Genomic DNA, 16,524 nt, shown 5'->3' on the forward strand with positions numbered 1-16,524 from the left:
GGGGCAGACATATTCATGTCTGTAGCTGTGTGGCTGCCACAAAGAGGTCTTGCAAGAATATACAGGGAAAAGGAGGCTTTACAAACAGTATGTGTAAGGGTAACTTGTTCATGTTGATTTGCAGACAGCAATTTCTGTGAGTGCCATTGTTGCAAATCAGTACTGTTGAAAACCACTTTCAGTGATCAAAAACATTTTTTTGCAGGTTGGCAAACCCTCTGCATTCTGCACTACACTCACCAGCTTTACTAAAACCACAGTTGCACAACAGTAGGGAAAAGAGCAATCTCAGTAATTAGTGTAAGTGTTTTTTCAGCAGTACTGATTCACAGTACCACTGTTTCACAGTATCACAACTCAAAGAAAGCACCTTCTGCAAACCAGTGAGTGGATTGGGTGGTCACAGGTGCCAGTGGACTAAAGACCTGAAATAGAAGAAGACACTTGTTATTTATTAAGATGATGTTAGGATACTCAACTACAGGCGTACTAATGGCTCCCTATGGAAATGTTGGCACTTGAAATGCCAAGTGCTGAAAAGCTGATAAAAGACCAAAAACATAGGAGAAGAGTGAATCTCAAAAATTGCTCTTCTTAAAACTTCATTTTGCATGTAGGTTAGGCCCATCTGGACCCCACAAACTGAGCTTTGGGATCATCGTACCTCAGAGAAAAGGGAATATTCTGAGAAATGGCATCTTGGAGTTAGTATATACAAGTCCAATTTTTCAGGCATTCAGTCTCTGTATTTTGGGACTCACTGTAGCAGATTCAGACACTTTAAATAGTTACCATGTCCCAAAAGAATATAGACATATACGATTTTGTAGAGATAGGAAGTCCTAACTGCAGGCTGCCTTTCCACAACTATAGTGCTCATATATTTAAAATGTCCTACATTATAGGTACAGATTGCAGGTAACCATAGTACCAGTTACTCTATATACCTATACAACCATTCCATGAGAAGGCCTGCCATGTGCAACAGACCTGTGAAATACATTTTACCAGAATACAACCTAACACTGTGTAACTTCCCAGAGTTGTGCGACCTTTAACACATTACCAATTAAAAGCAGTACGTTGATTGTAAAATTTCCTGCCTACCATCAAGCTGGATCACAATTGCTTAATACTCTGATGCAGAAAGAAAACACAACGAATAAAAAACTTATCTTGAAAAAGTGGATTTTTGCATTTCTTGCTCAGCTGAAGTGATTTTCTTACATTTAATGTACTTACTAATTCCCCTGAATACCACAAATTCAGTACCATTATTATGGTATTGGCAAAAAATTGCTGTGTGTTTTCAAATTTTCAAATCATATCAACATGAATGGAACAAGACAGCCTGCTCAACCATAGGATCGTAGGAGTTCACTAGGCTAAAGACTTTTTAAGCCTAGCCATTCATGCCCCAGTTTTCTCTATTACCAATACTCATGGACTAGAACGTCTTTGATAATATTCCTGTGCCTTAGGGCATCTACAAACTGCCCCTTTTCATAAATGCCATATGTGACAAGCCCAGACAAATTTGTGATTTCCCATCCATTGGTCCAAATTTCTTTTGAATAGGCTTAGGGAATTGCTCTGTTTCATATGTCTGTTCAGGAGAAGGGGTAATCTATGAGACACATATCTTTTCTTTAAACATGTTATATGTCAGAGATGAGGTTTAGATCCTTAGACTGGGTAATTCTAATGCTGTTTGTTTTGCAAATGTGTAGTAGATCACTAGGACTGGATTGGAGAATGCCTCATAGGTAAGGCATAAATCACCCCTCAGTAGTCTGTAGGAGACAGAGACAGGGCTTTGAGGTAGTCTACAAAGGACATATTTACTCCCTGTATTTTTCAGTGAGCAACATCTGTGGCTGCTACAGCTGTTGCAAATGCCTGGTCAGGTACATGCTGAAGGGTGCATTGTATTTGATTATTGGTGTAATGAGAGCTGAGTATATTAAGACTATGAGTTTCTTAGATATTGATGCCATTCCCTTATTTATAATTTGGGCCACTTAGAAGGATTTTCTCACTACCATACACACATGATGATCAAAGTTCAGGTTACTGTCAGGCTGAGTTCCTGTGACCCTTACCACTGATCTTCTCTTAGGGGAATGTTATCAAGGTTGTAATTTACAGGAGAATACTCTTCCAAAGGGTATAATTATGCATTTTTTACAGAATTTTAGATGATGGTTCTAGCACCAGTTACTTGTCTTTGTCAGACCTTCTTAGAAGATATCTACATCTTTGGGGGATTCAATGACTGCACCCAATTTGCAGTCATCAGCAAATTTGGTCAGCCAGTGGCCCTCTATATTTGCCTTGCCTTCAAATAAATATATTCCAAACAACTGAGGTTCCAGTACCAAGCCCTGTGGGACATCATTAGTAACAGGCCTCTTTGCTGGAGGTGGATTCTTCCACCCTCATTTCATGTGCCCTATCTGTGAGCCATTTGGCTATCCATCAGTTGACATAGGGATTTTTGCCTAAATTTGTAAGTTTTTCTATAATAGCCAAGTGAGTATTGTGTCAAATGCCTTCACTAGGTTAAGGTAGGTAGTATGTATCATTTTTACCTCTTCCTTGGCTCTAGTGACTTTCTCAAAGAAGTCCACCAAGTTTAATAGGCATGATCTGCCCTTGACAAAAGTGAACTGAGATAGGTCCAGTGTTTGAGGCTTTCATATGTCTTTCTTTATCAGGTCCATGATAATTCTTTCCATGGCCTTGCATATAAGATGAGATGAGTAAAACTTATGTGTCTGTAATTCCCTAATTATGTTGATGGTCTGCCTTTGTGTGGAGGGATGACTGTTGCAGTCCTCCATTCCCTAGTGATGAAGCCTGTCTGGAGTCTGTGGCTTTAGAGATTCTGGTGGATCTGCCACATCATGTTTTAAGTTATTTAGATGGCATCCTGAGATATTATCAGGACCCACTGACGATGGAGAAGAAATAGCAAAGGGTATTTTGAGGGCATGATTTGATTGTGATAGGTGGTGAAATCTGAGCTAAATTTATCAGCCAGGAAATTTGCTATATGCCCCGATTTGGTATAAGAAGTTACACTTACTATTAGCTCAGCACATTATTGGGTATTTCCTTTAACGTTTATACATAAATGAAAATGCCTTATAGATATCCTTAACCTGGGAGGCTATTTTGCCTTGAAATTGGCTTTGGTGGACTTGATTAGTCCCCTGAGTTATTTGCTCTTTGGTGGTCTTGATTAATCCCCTGAGTTATTTGTTGAGATTGATAAGGGAGATTTTTGCCATTTGGGCTTTGGCCTCCCTAATATTGGGTAGGATTTACTTTTTTGTTGTTGTACAACTTATTTATACTGGGGGGGGGGTCTACCAAGGAACCTTTTTTTTTAATTTGTCCTAAGTTTTATTTTGGTTTGGTACTGCTGTTTCTGTGCAGTTGTTTACAAACTTGTACAGGGTTTCCATTCCACACAGGCTACCATGCTGTCTGAGTTTGGAGAGTTTGGAATTTAGCTATGCTACCTTTTAGTAAGAGGCAGTTAGCCTTGGAAAAGTTCTTAAAGGTTCTAGGGTTTGCTGGGAATTTAGCCTTTATATTTATTTCAAGGGTGACTGCTTTGTGATAAGATCTGACTAGTAAGGACATTACACAAGGTGGGTGCAATGCTACCTCATACTTCTGAGTGCCAGATCCAGGATATTTGCAGCTCTAGTACATGTGCAGGCTAGCTGATCCAGGGTGTTACATTGACAAAATCCAAGAATCATGAGCCTGCATGTTAGTAGTCGTGTATGTATCCCAGTGTGTGGTGGGATATTTGAAATCACCCATGAATATAGTATTGAACTGAATTATTGGTAACTCCAGTACATTCAAGTATGCGGTATTGTTATCCTGGGTCATAGATGGGGACCTATAGCTAGCAAAGATATGGTATTGAACTTTAACTAAGGTTAGTTGGACATAGCACAAGCATATCATACTGTTTGACCAATCTTGATGAGTGCCCACTTTTTTATGTAGATGGATACACCTCCATTTCTTGCCCCTTATGTGGCAGCTGGTCTAAATGTATGGAAGGTATTACACTTTTGTACTGCTGGGGTGCTATCCATGACTTTAAACCATGTTTCAGTAACTGCACAGGGTGAGGAGCACTTCTAGGTGTTCTAGGTGTTGAGGGTCTTAGCATTGAGCAGTAACACATTTCATTTTTCATTTGCATTTGCATAGAATTTACTTTGTTGAAGGTTTATCAGATTAGCATTGCCTAAAAAAGGCACTATAAGTGTGGGTAATGTTTTGGCCAATATCCAAACACCTATTGAGGACAGGTACAGACCATTCTTGGCAAAGTAGCATGGTCTGCTTCCCAAGCTAATAAACATTGGATCTCCTTAGAATGACATTGGTAACTAAGCCATTTGTTAAACTCAACCATCTTATATTTATATTGTGGCATCATCCTTCAGGAAGGCAGAATGCTGCTTTTTACTAGGCCCATACCTGCCTAGGACACATAATCAGAAAGCTCTGTCATGTCTCTCTTCATATAGCCCAGGGAGAAATGTCTCAAGTCATTAACACCCACATGGACTATGATAGTGTCACACTGGTACTTGTGGTTCAATGTTCTTAATGCACATGTGATCTGGTGGATCCTCGTCCCTCATTGGCAACATACCATGGCTATCTCTTTGCTCAGCCTGGTGAAGGGGACATTAGTGTGTCTCACAATAGAGTTTCCAATGATAATTACATATTGGGTTGAGATGTGATTTGCCTTAAGGGCTTAGAGGTTGAGACATTGTGAGATGTGTTTGTATGTGTCCTGGGGAGTATTGTCTTTGTTGAGTGTTTGGGAGGTTGCTGAGGGCAGTATATGGGAGGCCTTTGAGATTTGGATAGATTGCATTTAAGAGCCTCAGCATATGTGAGTTTATGTGTCTGACCCATAGTAGGTATAGTCTGTGTGTGTTACTGGCAACCTGTTTGGAGATATCAGTGTCTGAATGTGACAATGTTGCCTCCAAAGACATAGTAAAATTGCATCTCTTGCATACTGCATTAGTCTCCTGAAGAATAAGGTGGCTGTCAGTAAACATGTAATAATTGCTACATTGTCTCAGGATGTCCATTTCCGCCAGGCTGGGTTCAGAGACAGGAGAAAAGTGCATATCCATGCCTATGGATTTTTATTTTTTTGTTTTGCTCAAAGAAACTTTAGAAGTAGCAATAACAGAATAATAGAAATACAAACAAGAAAATGTTTAAACTATGCACATTATATATAACAGCTTGAAAACAATAAGAAAATAAAATAAAGCTCTAAAAAATAGGTTCTTCTCAAGCATCTTTTATAACTCCTTTTAACCATCGGAGGCAAAATTTTGTTGATAAAAGTTGATGACCTAAATCACTTTCATCTAAGGATTATTATTAAATGGTTTAGGATGTATCCCATATTTTTTTACTTTGGTTTGAAAGCTGTTTCTTTTAAAAAGGATAAGAAATCTTCAAAAGATGGTGGTAAAGTTGCTTTCCATTTTCTGGTGATACATTTCCTTGCAACTGCAAGAATAGTCCGTAGCAGAGATAAGTTATCTTTTTAAAAATCATATCCATCATTTATATTAAATAAGATTAAAAATTTGGATAAAGAAAATGTATCAGAAAATAAAGATTTCAAAAATCATCTGTACTACAACAATATTAACTAAAAGATGAAAAATTAACAAAGACATGAATCCAATCAGCATTACATTCCTGAGAATATCTTCAACATTATACACTATTATTTCTTTTAAATTTAGCTATTTTATTAGGAGTTAGAAACTTCCATGTAAATATATGTTAATAATGAAACCAGGAAGAAGGTTTAATAGAGGATAATACTTGAGATTTATTCATAGATGATAGACAAGAGGAATTATCTAGTGTAATTAATATGATTCCAAAACTTATTTGCATTTATTTGCATTTTATTAATATTTTATAAAGTCTTGAAATTAAATTTTCAATTATATATGATTTCAGAAAAAAGTAAGATTAATTTAGGATTCTCCTTAAACTGTGAGTGAGAAAGAGATAGACATAAATTGTGTAGTTGTGTTTTAACACTTTGTAATAATAACCAGTTGTGTTGGGTTTAAATCAAATTCTAAAATGAGTTGGTGAGTATCTTTAATTTTCAAATATTTGAAACACTGTTGCCAACAAACAGCATTTTTAGCATTCCAAAAGGAAAATGTATGGCTATGGACATTATTAAAAATTCTAGTGTTATTAAACAGAATAATAGATTGGAAGCAATTATTAATATCTATTTTAGAATAAATTGTATTCTTAAATGTCTTAAGAATGAGACTTAAGAGGAATTAGATGGGGAGAAAAATGATACTGTATGAAATTATGAAGATAATAACAAAAGAAATTTTCTTGATTAGCTGTATTGAGAACATTAATGTCCACCCAATTTAAGATCATTTTAAAAAGTGATGCTTTGCTATAAGTATCAATATCTGGAAAGTTAATTACTCCAAGATCCCATGGTCTAATATGGTGAAGTAGTGCTATTCTATTTTTTGAGGGAAGCAAAGGAATTTTAAAAAATGTTTAGTTCATTAATATAATGTTTATCTGGAAAAATAGAGAAGGATTGAATTGGGTCTTCTTTTACTCATTGAATTTATACTTCTTTGAATCATAGTTCACTGACTTCACTTCAGCGAAAGAAGTTTATGCCAGTTATATTTGAATTGCCTGAATTAAAATAACTATTTCAATGGTGAAAGCAAATACAATTGGAGATAATGGGAAACCCTGTTTAATATCTTTAGTCAGATCAATATATTCTGAAGTAAAAGGACCAAATTTAACATAAGCCATACTATTTTCATAAATATTCTTTAAGAGAGAGATAAAACATGTCAAATACATTTTAAATAAATAACTCCAGTTCAAAGGATCAAAAGCTTTTTCGGCGGCTAGTCTAACTAACAGGACATTCTCAGCGCTTCTATTCACAAGATCAATAGTAGTTAGTATAAGTCTAATATTATCATGAGTTTGCCTTTGATGAATAAAACCTGTTTCATCAAAATTGACATGTGTTATGGGCTCCTTAATTCTATCAGCAATAACAGAAATAAAGATCTTATAATCATTGTTTACAAATGAAATACATCTATAAGAACAACAAACCTTTGTGGATTTTTATTTTATTTTAAAATAGGAACAATTAATAAATATTTCCAGGAAGGAGGAGTCTTTTTTTGGAGTTATATTTCAGTTAGGGTTTTATGAAAAAAGCATATAAAGAAGGGGAGGTAGAAGTTTATAGATTTCTATTATTACACCATCCACACATGGGGGCCTTATTTATTTATTTTTATTTAACAGTTTTTTACCAGGATAGTCCAGTTGGGACAGACCCTATTTTCAGCAGAGACCTGGGGTGAAATGCACCAGATGCATGTCTTTGGAATGTGGGAGGAAACCATGGCACCTATAGGAAACCTACACAAACTCAGGGAGGACATGTAGTCTCCACACAGAAGTCACCACAGCCAGGAATCAAACAGGAGAACCTCTTGCTGTAAAGCAAAAATGCTAACTGTTGCACTAATTGGCCACTATTAGATTTTAATTCTTTAGTTTTATCAACAACTTCATTATAAAACATTTGTTTATGTAAATCAGCTTTTAATTTTGAAGATTTTTTTAATATTAAGAGTAACAAGATTAAATATTAAAGTCTTAATATCAGAATTAAATTCCTCATTTAGATATGTATAATGGAATCTAAAATCAAGAATATCTCCAATATCAGTAGTATTTTATTTGCCTCGTGTCTCACTTCTAAAATGTTATTCATTTAAGATTGCAATTTAATCATTTTTGATAAATTATGCATGCGTTTAGGAGATACAGAGTAAGAAGTCATTTTAAATCTTTCAAGAGGCACATTTGATTTATGGGAAAGTATGTCAAAATATCCAGTATTTCTATTTCATTCATGTTGGATATATCATCTTTAGAAAATTTAGATTTAGTTACCATGAGTTGTGATTGAACATTTTGAAGTTCTGAATCCCATTCCTTAATTTTGTTTTTATACCAAGTTAAAATTTGTCCATAAATATAAGCCTTTTAGTGAATCCCAAATCATAGGCTGTGGCGGTGGTGCTGCGGTAGCATTGTCACCTCACAGTAAGACATTGTCCTGTTTGATTCTCAGCTAAAGCGTCTTCTGTGTGGAGACATGCGTGAATGGGCATACCTTCGTTGAAGGTTGTGCGTCAGGCCTGGCAAGTTGGTACATAAAAATCTACTGCCAATCATTAGCGGACCAGAGTTCTGCTGTGGCGACCCCTAACCGGGAAAAGCCAAAAGATACAACAAGTGAATCCCAAATCATAATTACATTGATGTCAGGAATGTTATTTGATTCCAAAAAGAAATTCAGTTCAGAAATGAATCAGGGTTTGAACTCCTTAAGTTTAGTTATATATGTAGGTATTCTGGTAAGAAAGGATAATCTTTTAAAATTGGTATAATTTTAAGAATAAGGGAGTCATGATCTGATATAGGGCAAGGAATGATCTTAAACTTTGTTGCCTTCCTAACTATATCTTGAGAAACAAGGACTCTATCTATTCTGGTTTGTGCACCATATTTATAATCTTGGTAAGAAAAGAATAAAGAACTAGGATCTTTCAAATTAAATGAATCTTTCAAGTTAATATATTCTATCTATTTTTAAGAGCTTTCATGGTGGAAGACAACCTAATTTTTTTATTACTGGTATTATATTCCTCTAAGATACAGTTAAAATCTCCACCTATAATAAGATTACCTTTATAATTTTTAAGTATAAAGTCTAAATGTTTCTTAGCAAGACATTGACCCATACCTGGAAACCAATATAAATTTACCAGTGTCCAAAGTCTATTATTACATTTTAAGAATACATGAGTAAGACCATTTTGAGCTCAGATTTGTAAATAACTTGTGGGAGAACATTATTTTTTTCCAAGTTATCACAACTCCCCTTCTTTTAAAAATAATAATTAAATTGTAAATAATAAATATTGATTACCAACATGGAATTATTAGAAAATTCCTAGTCCAATAAATGGACACAAATTCTGTAAGACTATCTGTTATTACCTAACCAACCTACTATCAAAAAAGATGGCAAGAAAGAAAAAAGAAAAAAATAATTTTTATCTGCTAGAGCTCTAAAGTGACTTAATCTTAATGGAGACAAAGGTAACCTAAGTATAATAATATATGAAAAAGAGTATAACATATAATAAAACAAATGTTAAAAGTAAAAACTTTGTAAAGAAGTATTATGTAAAAATAAACAAGCAATTCATTTCATTACATAGTTCCCATTTTCCTCTCACTCTCCTTCTCCTTTTGTTCCCTCATCCCACCTCCGTCTCAGCCAAAGAATACATATATAATAAAACTAAAGATAATGGACTTTAATTCAGTCTTAAGTATCAAATACGTTAAATAAGTAAATAAATAATCTATTGGCTTTGATGGGGAGATAGTGTTGCTCCATTCTAAGATTCTATTAGATTGAATACATATATTGCTAGCTGATTTGTAAAACTTTTCTTTACTTTTCATATTGGCAACATTATTAATTATTATAAAATGTACTACCTGCAAATCCTTTGTTCAAAACATTAAAGCAATAATATCAATATGTTCATAATCATATTAACTTCCAGCTTAGTAATAAATTAACATGTTTATTGTTCGATTCTCAGCTAGAGAGTCTTCTATGTGGAGACATGCATGAATGGGCATACCTTCGTTTTCTAATTCTTATCTGCACTACTCAAGTTCGCACCCCCCACACCAGAAAAGGAGTGTTATAAAAGGGCAATTTGTGCGCTTGTGTAGAATGACTTCTGATGATGCATGTTATGGTAACGAATGTAAAAACCTGAGAAACATGTTCCTGAATAGAGGCTACCCGGAAGAGCTCATTGATAGAGTTTCTAAAGAAGTCAGTGATGGGAGGAAGGGAAGGTTTGCCCCTGTATTGGGTAAAATTGAAGATGTTGCAACTCAACAAGTCACAAACAAGAAAGTAGATGGGTTAAATAATGAATTGTATCAGGTATCATTACCACATATGATGGACAAGCTGGTGTGATCAAAAGAATTTTTGACAAAGAGTGGATTAACTTTTCTAAAGTTTCTGACTTAAATCACATTTTCCAGGGTGAAATAAAACATATTTATAGGAAAGGGAACACCCTGAAGGATATTTTGAAAGAGGTAGTAAAGGGAATTCAAGGTTAGCAGGTACAAACAAAAAGCTGGTGTATTTAAATGTGGTGCTTGTAATTATTGTTCTTATTTGATTACTGGGGATACCATTACTTTACCTGCCAGAAATAACAAAATTTTAACTTTAAAAACTTTTGAATTGTAACACAAAAGGGATTATTTATGTTGGGTTATGTAAAAATGTAATGCTTTTACATTGGCAAGAGTGAAAGAAAGGTTAAGCAGAGAATTTATGAGCACACCTATGATATTCGTATAAAATGTGAAACAAATTCTCTGTACAAACACACAAAAACTTGTCCTGAAGCTGAATTTCAGTTTTTTATATTAGAGGTTGTGCCAAAGGACCCCAGGGGTGGTATGTGGGAGACTTTAGTTGAATACAGGGAATTATACTGGCAAGTGGTGTTGGAGGCCAGTAATTTCCTGGTTTAAATGACATGATCTCACTTGCCCCTGTATTAAAAATGAGATCAGCAAAATTGTGACATTAATGTGTAATAATCCTCCTTGTCAGTAGAGGGCAGTAACTCAATGCATTTCTATGTACAATGATTGTTTTACTGGCTGTTTTTAAAATTTGGATGAGTATATAAAAGCAGTTAACTGAATGTATTAGTGTAATCTGATGAAGTTGTGGGCCAACGTATGGTGATTTGATTCAGCGTTATTTTTTCGAGTGAACTGTTCAGCTTAATAAATTTGTGGGCCTACCTAGCAGTGGTTCAGGGTGCTTTGTTTCTGCTTACTGGTTTGTTCTGCATCCTCCGTTTTTTGGTTACTAGTAACTTTGGGATGGAATCACCTGCTGGGAGTGTGGCAAGCAATGGAGCAAAGACTAATGAAGTCGGTGAGCTCAGGAAGCTTATCGGACAGCTCACTCAACTTGTGGGGCTTTTGACCCCAGTCAGCCAATCCTTGGCCTCGGTATTGACGTCTGTATTGGAACCAGGAAACCAGGAAGTGCATCGGAGTGTTGAGGCGCGAGAGAGACGGGCTGTTGGTGAGGAAAATGATTCCAGAGATGTAGAAAGACGAAATGGAGCAGGATCCAGCAGTCTGGATGGTTTCCCTCGGATTTTGCTTGAAGAAACCGACCACGGACAATCTGAGCAGCCTAACAATGTTAGGAAAATGGGTGAAGGAGTTCGTTTTGGCCCTGGTGGTAGTTTAAACTCTACAGGTACAAAAAGACATTTCAGTGACTTATTCAATGTTGTGTATGATTTTGCTAGCAAAAACAACACCAATGATAAACTACAAGGAACTTTTTCTCAAAAGCTTGATGACCTGGACTATTTTTTATACAAATGCAAAATGTTAGAAATGGATAACACTTATTTAAAGTATTGTTTAGAACAGAAAATTGTGCCCAAAGGGCTTAGGGTATGCAAATACCCTAACAAGGTTGTGGAAGGTACAGAGTTTTATTTTGAACTAATAGAGGCTTTTGATAATTGTGGTTTTGATATAATGAGGGCTATCATTAAAAACAATGAAGTAGAAATAAAGAAGTTGCAAGAAACTGTAGAATGTATAAACAAGGACATTACTCACGATTTACTATTTACAGTGGACGAAGAGAGAAGCAAATATCATAAACTATTAAATAATTTAGAAAGTAAATGTTTGGAGGTTAAAAACAGAAAATTAAACAAGATTGAGAGAGATTTAAATGAATACAAAACAAAGAAACAATACCCGAAGCCTAAGAATTGGGTGAGAAATGTTAGAAATTATGACATTAATCACTACAGAGAACCTAACAATGACATTTCTGACAATGAATTGCCTTTAGAGAATGATTATGATGCTGCATTTCCACCTTTAAGGCGGTCTGAGAGACTTATGCACAGGGAACCTGTTACTTACAATTCAAAAAACTACAAAACCAGAAACTGGGGAGCTCAGGAAAGGAGACGACCAGTCTGGGAATAATTACAAAATGTGGTTTTAAATATAGTTATAATGATTTTAATATTTTCAATTATACAGATGTAGCAATTAACAGTAGTCATTTTGAACTATTGACTAAAGGTTTTGGTTTTATACCTAGAGAGAAAACAAATATTTTTAAACTTTTAATTGATATTAAATTATTTATTAGGAAGAAAAACTTAGAATTATATTTTAAAGGAAATGGTGTCAACATGAACAATGTAGAATTGCGACGTAAGAGCACCTTTAATCCCCCAACACACCCTCAGCTAAGAAACTTTGAATTGAGCTTGGAACACGAGCTTAGGAAAATTCTGAGTTGTCACAAAGTGCAGTCTAATTTAACAGACCCAGAGTTGAAAACTTTGAAATCATTAAGTGAGAACAAGAATATAAGAATTATGAAGCCCGATAAGGGCGGGTTAATGCTTATGGATGCCATTAATTATGAGAGCAAAATGTTTGACATATTAAATGACAATACCAAATACACCAGAATATCCTTGAATGAAATTAATATTGCCTACAAGAATTTATGTTATTTTAAATGACTTATTAATGGATGGAGTTATTGACATGAGTACTTTTAAATATTTGCATGTAGACAAACCGAGAATACCCTCCATATTTGGGATACCAAAGGTGCATAAAGATGAAAGTGACCCACCTTTGAGAGTGATAGTGTCAGCCGAAGGTTCGGTCACTGCACCTTTGGCCAAGTACATTGACCAGAAGATAAAAAGCTTGTTTGTGACAACAATGTTATTTTAAAAGATTTGTGGCATTTCTTAGGAAAACTAAATGAATCACTTGCAAATGAAACAAAAGGTTTTGGTACCTTGGATGTGATTGACTTATTTACAAGTATACCCCATGATGTAGGCCTTGAATGGTTCAAGAAATGCTACTTGAATCCAAACTACTAGGGCACAATGAGTTCAGAACTGTTTTGTTATTAATGGAGATTGTCCTAAAGAATAATTTTATATTCTTTCAGGCGAGTATTTTCGACAAACTAAAGGTGTGGCGATGGGGCACACTGTGCTCCCACTTATGCTAACACTATAATGTCCTTCTGGGAGAATAAGTTTGTACTGAATTCAGAATATAGTAGTTTATGGAAGTTGTATGGTAGATTTCTGGACGACTTGTGTTTCTTATGGGCAGGCACTCAAGATGAATTTGGTAGCTTTGTGGAATACCTAAATGGTACCACAGAATTTTTAAAATTCACTCACAAATTCACTACTGATGAATTGAAATACCTTGATGTTAACATATCTAAAACTGAGTATGGCTTTGAGTCTAGAATTTATAGAAAAGAGACCTTTCTAATTCTTATCTGCACTACTCAAGTTCGCACCCCCACACCAGAAAAGGAGTGTTATAAAAGGGCAATTTGTGCTTGTGTAGAATGACTTCTGATGATGCATGTTATGGTAACGAATGTAAAACCTGAGAAACATGTTCCTGAATAGAGGCTACCCGGAAGAGCTCATTGATAGAGTTTCTAAAGAAGTCAGTGATGGGAGGAAGGGAAGGTTTGCCCCTGTATTGGGTAAAATAGAAGATGTTGCAACTCAACAAGTCACAAACAAGAAAGTAGATGGGTTAAATAATGAATTCGTATCAGGTATCATTACCACATATGATGGACAAGCTGGTGTGATCAAAAGAATTTTTGACAAAGAGTGGATTAACTTTTCCAAAGTTTCTGACTTAAATCACATTTTCCAGGGTGAAATAAAACATATTTATAGGAAAGGGAACACCCTGAAGGATATTTTTGAAAGAGGTAGTAAAGGGAATTCAAGGTTAGCAGGTACAAACAAAAAAGCTGGTGTATTTAAATGTGGTGCTTGTAATTATTGTTCTTATTTGATTACTGGGGATACCATTACTTTACCTGCCAGAAATAACAAAATTTTAACTTTAAAAACTTTTAATTGTAACACAAAGGGATTATTTATGTTGGGTTATGTAAAAATGTAATGCTTTTACATTGGCAAGAGTGAAAGAAAGGTTAAGCAGAGAATTTATGAGCACACCTATGATATTCGTATAAAATGTGAAACAAATTCTCTGTACAAACACACAAAAACTTGTCCTGAAGCTGAATTTCAGTTTTTATATTAGAGGTTGTGCCAAAGGACCCCAGGGCGGTATGTGGGAGACTTTAGTTGAATACAGGGAATTATACTGGCAAGTGGTGTTGGAGGCCAGTAAATTCCCTGGTTTAAATGACATGATCTCACTTGCCCCTGTATTAAAAATGAGATCAGCAAAATTGTGACATTAATGTGTAATAATCCTCCTTGTCAGTAGAGGGCAGTAACTCAATGCATTTCTATGTACAATGATTGTTTTTACTGGCTGTTTTTTAAAATTTGGATGAGTATATAAAAGCAGTTAACTGAATGTATTAGTGTAATCTGATGAAGTTGTGGACGAAAACGTATGGTGATTTGATTCAGCGTTATTTTTTCGAGTGAACTGTTCAGCTTAATAAATTTGTGGGCCTACCTAGCAGTGGTTCAGGGTGCTTTGTTTCTGCTTACTGGTTTGTTCTGCATCCTCCGTTTTTTGGTTAATGGAGACAAAGGTAACCTATGTATTATAATATATGAAGAAGAGTATAACATATAATAAAACAAATGTTAAAAGTAAAAACTTTGTAAAGAAGTATTATGCAAAAATAAACAAGCAATTCATTTCATTACATAGTTCCCATTTTCCTCTCACTCTCCTTCTCATTTTGTTCCCTCATCCCACCTCCGTCTCAGCCAAAGAATACATATATAATAAAACTAAAGATAATGGACTTTAATTCAGTCTTAAGTATCAAATACGTTAAATAAGTAAATAAATAATCTATTGGCTTTGATGGGGAGATAGTGTTGCTCCATTCTAAGATTCAATTAGATTGAATACATATATTGCTAGCTGATTTGTAAAACTTTTCTTTACTTTTCATATTGGCAACATTATTAATTATTATAAAATGTACTACCTGCAAATCCTTTGTTCAAAACATTAAAGCAATAATATCAATATGTTCATAATCATATTAACTTCCAGCTTAGTAATAAATTAACATGTTTATTGTTCGATTCTCAGCTAGAGCGTTTTCTATGTGGAGACATGCATGAATGGGCATACCTTCGTTGAAGGTTGTGCGTCAGGGCTGGTAACTCGGCACGTAAAAATCAACTACCAATCATTAGTAGACCGGAGTTCCGCTGTGGCGACCCCTAACCAGGAAAAGCCAAAAGACACAACAACAACATTAAAAAATGATAATTTTCATTAAGAAAGATCACAAAGGAATTTTATATCTAGAAGAAATTATAAGAAACTAAGCAAGAGAAATATTATATGAAGACAAATTATAGTTCTTTCTTCAACTGTTTTACTTCTACCTCTCACTCCCATACCAAAGAACTTCTGTCTTTTTACTACTAGGACATTTTGTTGTAGACAACCTAGTAAACAAAGTGAAAAAAATAGGAACGGTATTCATTATATACATACAGTCTTTAATTTTTATGAAATAGCTAATAAAACCTGTCCTTCCCTTTACTAATAATAACAAGAAAAGATGGAACACTTCCTGCTAGATGCTACTAAGCATAAATCAAAGTACAAGTCTTCCCAGGCCTGAGGTTACATGGACCTTTTTACATGGTAAATCTGCATATTACATATTTGAATGTGTATAGGCTAAACAGCTAGAACAAGAAGAAAACAGCATTAAAAGAGTTCCTAGGTGAATAAGAAACCAATGAACTCCTTGTCGTTCTCTCTTCTACCTTCTCCCTCTCTCTTATCTTCGTCTTCTCTCCTCTTTCCATTATTTTTCCTAGAAAGTGTTGTATTGATTCTTGTGGGGTTTGCTATCACAATAAAGCAAAATGACCAAGATTGGTCGTGTCTATTCTGAACGGACATTTAATACAATTCCATTCTAAAAAGTGATATTTTATTTTTCCCCTTCTTTTTCTTGAAATGACATATTTCTGTACATTGATTTGATGTAATATGTGACAGACTATTTATTTGAATTCTGTGAGCAAGTGACCAAGAACAGAGTGCCCATACACACAGGCCACTCTATGAAGCACACCACCACCACAGCACTTTTTCCCCAACCAGTTAAAGTCCAGATCAAACAAGGAGGTGCAATTAACAAAGAAAAGCAACACACTGACTATACCAGCTGCTCAACATGAACAACATGAATCCCTCAATCAAAATCAGGGACAA

General features: G+C 35.0%; 1 protein-coding gene across 4 annotated transcripts in view; it reads right to left on the reverse strand.

The window, feature by feature from the left end:
- The window catches only part of PTPRE (protein tyrosine phosphatase receptor type E), a 2,530,882-nt gene that overhangs the window by 1,189,681 nt on the left and 1,324,677 nt on the right, over positions 1-16,524 (reverse strand). The window lies entirely within an intron of this gene.

This window comes from Protopterus annectens, chromosome 14.part0 (assembly GCF_019279795.1).
Source record: "Protopterus annectens isolate FY-2018-M chromosome 14.part0, PAN1.0, whole genome shotgun sequence".
Classification (NCBI taxonomy): Eukaryota; Metazoa; Chordata; order Ceratodontiformes; family Protopteridae; genus Protopterus; species Protopterus annectens.